Source organism: Lissotriton helveticus, chromosome 4_1 (assembly GCF_964261635.1).
Source record: "Lissotriton helveticus chromosome 4_1, aLisHel1.1, whole genome shotgun sequence".
NCBI lineage: Eukaryota > Metazoa > Chordata > Amphibia > Caudata > Salamandridae > Lissotriton > Lissotriton helveticus.
In genome coordinates this window covers 1,220,947,751-1,220,956,687 of record NC_136063.1, presented here as the reverse complement: position 1 = coordinate 1,220,956,687, position 8,937 = coordinate 1,220,947,751, and positions in this window count along the sequence as shown.

Genomic DNA, 8,937 nt, shown 5'->3' with positions numbered 1-8,937 from the left:
GTCTCAGATCATCATAATCATCTCAAGGAGGTGTGTGGTAAATTAGAAAAGTTTGGGTTGACCATAAAGGCTAGCAAATGCAAGTTCTTCTGCAAGAGTGTGGATTATCTTGGTCATTCACTTTCTGGTGATGGGGTGGTTCCGAAAAAGAATCTTGTTGATGCGATCATGAAAGCACCTGCTCCTGACAGTAAAGAGAAGCTTCTTTCTTTTGCAGGCCTTTGCGAGTATTATAGCAAGTTCATTTATAATTTTGCAAACAAGATGGAGCCTCTTAGAGAGCTTACTAGAAGCTCAGCGAAATTTGCTTGGACTGAGAGGCAGGAGTTAGCTTTTAAACAGATTAAGAATGACATTGTTAGTGCACCCACGTTGAAGTCCTTTTGTATCAATAAAAAATGCATTATTACGGTGGATGCTAGCTTGTATGGTATTGGAGCTGTTTTGAGCCAGAGTGCAGGAAAAGAGGAATGGTGTGTGGCGTTTGCCTCTAGGACTCTATCTTCTACAGAGAGAAGATACTCAGTCATTGAGAAAGAGCTGCTTGCTTGCATTTGGGCAGTGAAACACTTTAGGAACTTTGTGTGGGGTAGCCGCTTCACTTTACGTACAGATCATAAACCCTTGGTTGGAATATTGTCTCCTGGTGGTGGGTGGAACTCAACTGCCAGGATTGCACGTTTGACTTCACGTCTACAGGAGTATGATTTTGAAATTATTTATGTGCCTGGTAAAAGCAATGTTACGGCTGATTTTTTGTCTAGACTGCCTTGTAGTGAGGAGGATGTGGCTTGTGTTGAAGAGGATGTGGATGTCATTGCTTTGGTTAGTGATTGTCTTTCTCAGGAATTTTTAGTTTTAAGTGAAGAGCAGTGGTTAGATGAGTTGAGCAAGGATGCTGTTTGTCAGCAAATTTTTAAGTTTGTTAGTAATGGTTGGCCAAGTAGTAGGTCTGTTTCTGCGGATTTGGCTCCATATTCTCAAGTCTCCTCAGAAATTGAAGCTTTTTCTGGTCTGTTATTTAAAGCGGGCAAACTGATTCCCCCGTATGTTTTGCAAAAAAAGATTTTGTCTCTTTCACATCAGGGACACATTGGTATGTCCTCTATGAAACGTCTTGTCAGGGAAAATGTTTGATGGCCTGGGGTGGATAAAATGGTGGACAGGTTGGTCAGGGATTGCCCTGAATGTATTAGCAGTGACAAGATGCTACATGTGTCTTCTGCTCCTTTGAAACCAGTGAGTTGGCCTGACTTTGCTTGGCAAAAGGTTGCTTTTGATATTTCTGGGCCTTTTAAACATCTTCCTTGTTGTGCTCGTTATGCTCTTGTGCTAATAGATTATCACTCAAAGTGGCCTGAGGTGAAGTTTGTGAGTGGTGTCTCTTCTTTGGCTGTTATTGGTTTCTTAAAAGAGGTTTTTGCTAGAGAGGGTTTCCCGGAGACTTTTGTGTCTGACAATGGCACACAACTGGTTTCTGTTGAAGTGGAAGATTTTCTCAAGGGTTGCAATGTTAAACATTACACTACTTCTTTGTATGAGCCTAGAGAAAATGGTCAAGTTGAGCGATTTAATCGAGTTCTTAAAGATTGTATTGCTGGTGTACATTCTTCTGCGGATGATTGGTTAGATGTAGTGAGAAAGAGACTGTGGACTTATCGTATTACACCTCATTCTGTTACTGGTGTGAGTCCTTTTAAGCTCCTTAAAGGTAGGGACCCTTCATCCCATATTTGTCCCTGGTGGATTAAGAAAATTAACGGGAATGACTCTAGGGTTGATCTTCAGTCTGTTGCAAAACGTGTTGAGGTTAGTCAGGAAAAAATGAAGACATCTTTTGACTCCAATATAAAAGCTAAAATTCCTAATTTTGTGGTGGGAGAGTGGGTGCGTATCAAGAAGCCTGGGTTTTTGGTCAAGGGTTTTTCAAAATTCTTTCCTCCTGTCAAGGTGGTTAGAGTTTTTAAAAACAGTGTAGCTACTCAGGATGGTAGAGTATGGAATGTTCGCAGAGTGGCTAGGTGTGGCAATGATTGCAGGAGTGTGACTGGTTCTGATTCTTGTTTTTCTGATTCTGTTCGTGACCAGGAGAGTTCTGTTATGGATTTTCCTGGGCGTCCTCTGTATCAGACTCAATCTGAACATCTTTCTGTTGCCTTTAGTGTTAAGGCTAGTGTTAGACCTAGGAATGTACCTCGTAGATTTTTGGATTAAGTTTCTTCTGTTAAGGGGTGAAATGTGTTATATTCTGTATATGCTTTTCTTTCTTTTGTTTATATTATACTGTGCTCTGGATTCTGTGATGCGTGCCAGCATCTTACATCTGCTGTTCCAGATTCTATGTTTGACAGTTTGCCTCTAGATCTTCTATGCTTCGGTCGTGCTGTGCCTTTCTTAAGCTATTCATTAAATATTTATCTTTTGTATAAAATCCTGATCTCTCATCATTTTAATACAGGCCAGACCCAAGATATTCCCAGAGACAACATCCAGGGATAGTTACAACATACAGTGTAGGGAAACTATGCCTTGAGTGGCTACAAAAATCCACACTGGCTGAAATTAAGCAACACTTGACTTTACTTAAAGACGGTGCTGATTTCATACTGGGACCTCGCAAACAGCATCAAAAACGTTTCATATACGCCAGTATATATGCTGCTTACAATGAAGCGTGGAAAGTAACGCAAATTGAAACTGCTGAAAAAATACGAGAAATTGATCGTATTAATTTGGAAAAATCACTTTCTGTAGTGGACAATGGGTTAACGACTCTGTCCTCCAGAATATATTCACTGGACAGCATTGTATCATCTGCTATTGATATAATAGAGCAGGACTTGCTAATATTACAACATGGTCAGTCCCAATTACGTTCTATTGTACAGCTAGGCTGGACGTTACAAAACCTGCGTTCAGGCTACGTGCCATGGCGTCTAATCAACATAACGTCATTATTTTCTATCTTTAACCTTACTGATAAACAAATCAGTTTGGCACAAAAAGGAGCAGACTATACGATTCTGAGCATTGAAAAACTTGAGAGATTACCATTGACAATGTCAGAGAGACCTGTCATTGAATGGATAATACACGGAACAATTACAATTCCGATAACAACTTTCCAGTTTAAGTATTTCCAAAAATATATACCAGCAGGCCTGTATGAAAGGTTGGGTAAAGGATACATCAAATCAACCTGGAATTTACCTTATACACACAAATGTTATAGTGAAGGGAAAAAAGAGGTATTTCTTAGTGGTAACAATTGTAAAAATTCACTAAGCGGTACACTTCTATGTCAAGGTATTAACTTGCATGGAGCCTGCCAAGGTTCATCAAATAACCTTTCATGTCACCTGCACGGTACTCCTGCAACACAGATAGAGCCTTTTTTCAGGCAGCTTTCCAACAGCAGTTATGTTCTAATAAGTGACCACAGCTGTTGTGGCATGGTGCCAGGAAAAGCCTATCTCGTAACCGTTACTTCCAGGGTCATTGCTGTATGCAAGTATTGTATCCAAACAGCAATCCAGACATGGAGGCGGCAATATGGCCTTCTTTGAATATCTCTTCTATTCGAATTGATACTTTAAGCAGAATGAAGTCTATTCTTTTACAGACAACTGTGCCTTTAACCTCGTCCAAAGAGACATATGATCTGCAAGTTGCAAGGACAGCGGCAGAGATACATTCCCTATTATTGACAAATTGCCTGTGCATTTCGTAGAAATGTTAGATCAAATCTTAAACATGTCTGATACCAGTGGCATCGCACATGTATTGAAGACAATTTTTTCGGGACTGTTAGCTTCCTTTGAAACAGTTCTGGGCATTTTCCCGAATTTTGTGCATTCGTTATTCGGCGGCCTGCCTCTTCTTTTGGGACTCGTAGCAGGAATTTTATTTTTCATCCCTCTGCTCCGATATGGCAAGCCAAGCCACAGACAAAACTCCAGCAACGATGGAAGAAACGATCCTAGCAATACGCTACCGAGACCAAATCACTAGAGTCCTCGGATTCGCCCGGCTAAGAGATCTGAATACAACTTAGTTTCTTTCATTCACACCAATCTGGCAAGATTGCATCTTACCTGTGCTTCGATGTCTGCTATGCGGAGAAGAATGCGTGTTGGACGTCTGTCTTACACTACCATCAGCAGTACCTATGGATATCGATACTTTGCTTGGTTCGATAACGGCTCATGCAACGTGTTGTCCCCAGCGGCTACCTGTTCTGATGACGGCATTCGTTGAGACTTCACCATTACGATTAGGTGGCAGTGAAGTACGAGATGAAAGCAGCACCACACAGGTACAACCTTCTGTGAGCATTGCTGATCCCGACATCGATGATGGCAATGATTCTCACATATGCACTATTGCAGCTTTTTCGAACTTGGTCGAACTTTCACCTATTGTTGTAGACCAATTTTTCGCAAGCCTGTCTGATATGATGTTCTCTCCTAACAACGAGAATAACTTTTAAAACAACGAGCACACAGTGTTCCCTGAACTCTGAATTCGGCCTTCAATTTTGATAAACAAAACTACTGAAAACAATTGGAACTATTTTTTCCCCTGAAAGCAAAATAATTTTTTCCATTTCCAAAATATTTACCTTTTTTCTGGCACATGGTACTCTGCTTAAAGTAGAACTATTCTTAGAGAACAGAGCTTCTATTTTTAGAGACACTAGAGACAATATTTTACCTCAGCCTCTAGCACATGTACAGTATTGTATAAATATGTGATGAAATGGTCTCGACCTTCTTTTCTGTATTAAGAGCCATTTCATAAATGTAATTTTCGCAATTCATTCAGCCAATATTTATATATGCATTTCCTGAATCATAACACTGCTTGAAAAACATACAGTATAAATACTCATTTTCGTGTATATACCATACACCATTTCAAATGCAATTTATGTATTTTGGGGTGGGTTGGAAAACACACATGCATCGTTATATGTTTAGTATTGCTTAGTATTTAGTAATGATGGACATTAATACGTGGAGTGGGTGTTGTGAATCTATCTAGGACCCTAATTAAATATCCCCGATTCATGCCCTTATGTGGTTATAACAAAACATATCCTTATAAAGGCATAAGAATCATGTCCATATTTAGTCATAGCCAATGCAGTACAAATACGGCAAGGCTACTCCCATAGACTCCTAGAAAGTACAACGCGTTCTTTAAACAAACCAAGCCTCCAGCAGCCCGGGAATTCCCCCTGCTTTTGTTTTGATTTGCACAAGAACTCCTGGAGTCCAGAAAGAACTGTTAGTTCTTAGTGACGTCTTATGTCCAACCTTACGTCAAACCCGGCACCTTTCAGGTATAAATATACCAACGTTGCCTTAAGCAAACACACGGTGGTTTGGAGAAGAGCGGCTATCTACTTGCCCGACGCCCAGCTGATGCGAGAGCCGAAGGAAGCCGACCCTCCCATTTGACGCACTGAGAGAGACGCTGTATTTTCTCCTGCCGAGAAATTCCAGCTCCGGTGTTTCCAGTCACCCTTGCGGGTTGCTGGGAGATCGAGTCCTGAGGAAGAGATACAAGACCTCCTTCATTCTAGAACCAAGGTACGGAGCTGATTAAAACCTTAAGAGAATTCTTGATTCAGATTCTTGGCAAAAAACAACTTAACTTAAACTGCAACTTACTTACTCCTTCCCACGTATTAGGCTTAGGTCAGGTACACCGGGGTAGGCGTATCTTAGAAGCACCAGTTGAGTACGTTAGTCAATGTTTTTATGTATGTATATATTTTATCCGTTTTAAAGTATCATATGGCTAAGAAACCATATCAATGCTTTTACAGTATTATTTCATAATACTTCTTTTACTGTACGCACTTTATTTTATGACAAATATTGCAATTGTGGCAACTCATTTCTCTTGCATGAGAAAAAAGACTGCTCAATAAATAACAACTTTTATTGAAAACGCCCGTCTCTCTATTTCTCTGCACTCCTGGTGAAATTAAGCATGCACGATTGACTGAGTGAAATAGCTGTCTATTGTTTTCACACGACTCTAGAGATATACTCTTTATTCTGAGGGAGCAAAGTTGTCATGTGTATGCGGTTGTCAGAAACTAATCCCTTCTTGTCTAATCAGGAAAGTTAACTCCTTCCTGTTCATTCGAGAAAGTTTCTAGTGACCTCTGAGCTAGCTGGCATACCTAATTAAGTCTAACATATTCAGTAGACACCTAGATGACCTCAGTCCTATGTCTAAACTATTGTTTGTGTTATTCCAATGTGCAGAGCCTATTGGGAATATAGGAACTACACTACAGGATGACCCTGCAAATGCTGTATTCCCCTCCCAAAAAATTCTGAAGGCAAAATATTGGGAGATGGTTAATTTAAAAGCGTGTACAAAGGGTCTTTCTTTACATCTAACAGGTCGTTCTCTGGAATTTAAGGCCCAACCGAAGCTGGAATTATATTGGGATGCCATAGAGAAGCAGTATGACCGTAAACTCTATTTCCAACTTAGAGTAGGCTCCCTTCCAACAAGGTCATTCACAGCTAAATAGGCAGGAGAAAACGACAATGATAAATGCCCTAGGTGCAGGGACGAACAAGAGTCTATAAGTCATCTTCTCTTTTTCTGTCCCCTTTATGCTGCTCCTAGATCGATGTGGGTGAAACCTATTTGTAAACTGATTGGCACCCGCAGACATGAAGAGGCATTAAGAATCTTATGTACAGACCCCAGTCCCCCAATTGCTATAGCTGTGGCCAAGTTTTTGAAATGGGAATGGGTAATTCGGGCAAAACAATTACGGCAGTGAATTGAGAATCTAAGATCCATCTATCTAATTTAGCTGCAGATATAGGGGATGTATCATTTAATTGAGCTTTGTGTAATATTACCCTGGACTGTATACATTGATGAGTTTTATGGATTTTATGAACTTAAGGATAAATGACATTCGGCAATAGTCCTTTGTAGTTTAATCCTTTTTTAAATATTTATTGTATACATTTTAATGGAATTTTATGTATTGGGAATTGTGTATTTTATGTATTGCGTTTATGACTTAATTGTCGAATAAAGTTTATTAAAGATAAAGAATGAGCTATACATCTCAATAATCAACATCATACAACAGGAATAGACATCTAAATAAAAAGAGAGGTGTGTGAAATGGGGCAGTTCCTATTGATAAGAGATCATTGGTGGATAATGAAAGTATTTTAGATGGTCATAGCTGCCAGATCTTTCAGGGGTAGTGCACTTTGGTGTGGGTGATTTTTCCGTTCCTTAGCATAATGACACTACAGGTGGATCCACAAATTTATGTCAGCAGCAAAGCTCCATATTAATTCTGATATAATTCAATAGTCATAAAGCAGGATTAGAAGGTCCAAGTGGTAGAGAATGCTCAGTCTGAATTATTCTGAAAGAGTGAAGTTTGTTCCTCAGTAAATACGGGTTCAAGTTAAGCTGAACCTCCTAAAACTGATTTTAACCATTAAAAACAATAAAGACTAATGTATTTTTGGCAGGTACATTGCACTTAGTGATCTGCATTTTGATTAATTATACCTTATAGAGCTTTCTATTCTCCAGTCAAGTTGATTGCAAACCCTCTGCTCCTTAATGTCAATATCAATTCCTTTAATAACATCCTGCAAGCCTTGAAAAAGGAAGATTGAAACATGTGTTTGCTATTATTTACTAGTTCTTGCCAAAAAGAGTGTTTCAGCTCAGCATGTGGAAAAAACACAGCAACTCACACACAAACCAACCGAAAGATGTTTAGGTAAATAAAATGAAGCTTCCAATCAAAAAGAAGAAAAAGTCTAAAATCAAAAATGAGAGCCTCTTTTTCAGATGTTACTAAACACTGAGACAGACAAAAGACTGAGAGTTCGCACATCAATTACTGATTCAAATTTGCATACACTCACATAAACAGGAATGAGAGTTAATACCAGACCAAAATACAAAACAGATATTGGTCAAGCAATAACTTATGTTTAAAGCCCAGAGGACTGGCAGAACTACACTTTTCGTTCCACAAAGGGTACACTTTGTCAAGTGGCAAAACAATAATTGTCAGAGAAACCCCACCTTATGAGGGACACAGTTGAATATATAACAGTAGGGTGGTGAGAGATGACCAGATCTGTTTATGCAGCATGGACATCATGTACTACTGGTGTACTGTAGTTGTGCTGGCCAAATGGCTCTACCCTTGATGCTTATAATAAAATTTATAATTCAGTCTGAATAAATCGTTATTTTTCTTATTTGATCTTATGGCGCATAAACTACCGCTAGTTTATACGCCATAAGATCTCTAAAAATATATATCATTGTTTATATAAACACAAGCATCAAAAAAACGTATTTTCTATGGTTTTGTATATATGGATTATTGAATTTTCAATGTAAATAGATAATTTTTCTTGGGTGTGATAGTAAATGGTTGAGTGTGAAATGTGTTGACTGATTGGGAGTAATGAATGCTTTGGAATGTGTACAGGTTTATTCATTATTCATTGTATAAATTGTTTTTGTATGTTGGTTGTAGGGATTTAAAAATTGTACAAATGGTATAAAATAATTGACAAATGTACTTCAAGTGAAAAAATAAAATAAAGATTTATTCAGACTGAATTATAAGTCTTGGACCCATGTATGGTTTAACTCCAATGTGCTGTGACAAATGAGAGGGATTGAGGACAACATTATTGGTAATTGTTCAGTTTATTACTTTTAGAAAATGGTCATTTTCTTCCTTTACCATTTTGGTGCCTCTGCCTGTTTGTGTAATCACCGTATGGTTTTGGAGTAACAGGAGCTGGGTATGTTCATTCACTCCAGACAGTCACAAGGGTGGTTGAGGTGCATCCTGCCGTTCCTGGGTAACTCATGGCCAGGATGAATACACCTTTCTGCATTGAG